We start from the raw sequence: 1,035 nt of genomic DNA on the forward strand, positions 1-1,035 counted from the left end.
TGATGAAGTTCTGGATCCGTTATTTCATTATTTCTACGTATGTTCATTAAAAAATTAATAAATTGTTGTGGAGTTAGACTTGGATAAGATGGCTGTGGCTGTGGCTGTTGCTGTGGCTCTGGCTGTGGTCCTGGCACGTACCGGCCTGCCCGGGGCATGTCCTTGTTAGTTTCTTTTCCTCCGCTATTGATATGCTTAAACTCAGCGGGTAGCCCCGCCTGACCTGAGGTTGCGTTCAGGGTCACCGATCCGGCAGCCCGACTCGGGGGACGGCACATGCACGTGTAGGCTTGATTGGCATCTCATCCACCTTCGACCGTGGCGGCCGTCACTGAGGGGTTACTTTCAGCCTGTCGGGAGCCGGGGCTTTGGGGAGGCCACCTTCCGCCTCGTGCGGTTCTGGGCAATAGGGATGTTGTGTGATGCCCAAGAAGACGTGCCCTCGACCTAATGGCTTCGGGTGCAACTTGCGTTCAAAGACTCGGTGGTTCACGAGATTCTGCAATTCCCACCAAGTATCGCATTTTGTTACGTTCTTTATCAATGCGAGAGCTGAGATATCTATTGCCGGGAGTCATTTTCGGATGCAAGCGGTAAAAGGCACGGTGCTGGCTTCAAGGGCTCCGCTTCCGGGCCGCCAGTGCCGCACTGCTTCTCTGCGTTTCCTTGGCGCCTCAGGCGCCAAGGTTGGTTGTTGTGCCGGGGGCTTGGGCCCGCGAGGAGTGGGGCCGTGCCCCTGGCTCGCGCAGGGAGGCTCGCCCCGCGCGGGGGCTTTCTGACCGGTTTTTGGGTCAATCTTTCATGGGGCATCGACAATGATCCTTCCACAGGTTCACCTACAAAAACCTTATTATGACTTCTCCTTCCTCTAAATGATAAAGTTCAGTGGACTTCTCACGACGTCGTCGATAGCGAACCGCCCACGTCGCCGCGATCCGAAAACTTCACCGGACCATTCAATCGGTAGGAACGACGGGTGGTGTGTACAAAGGGCAGGGACGTAGTCAACGTGAGCTGATGACTCGTACTTACTAG

At 55.2% G+C, this 1,035-nt stretch overlaps 1 non-coding gene across 1 annotated transcript; it reads right to left on the bottom strand.

Annotated features, from left to right (window-relative positions):
* Positions 1-420: 420 nt before the first annotated feature.
* On the bottom strand, positions 421-576 carry LOC129316962 (5.8S ribosomal RNA). Its single transcript, XR_008594880.1, has one exon. It is a non-coding gene; the product is annotated as a 5.8S ribosomal RNA (ribosomal RNA).
* Positions 577-1,035: the final 459 nt, after the last annotated feature.

The sequence above is a fragment of the Prosopis cineraria genome, unplaced genomic scaffold, assembly GCF_029017545.1.
Source record: "Prosopis cineraria cultivar Desert tree isolate PC_DT_omini unplaced genomic scaffold, ASM2901754v1 PC7, whole genome shotgun sequence".
Lineage (NCBI taxonomy): Eukaryota > Viridiplantae > Streptophyta > Magnoliopsida > Fabales > Fabaceae > Prosopis > Prosopis cineraria.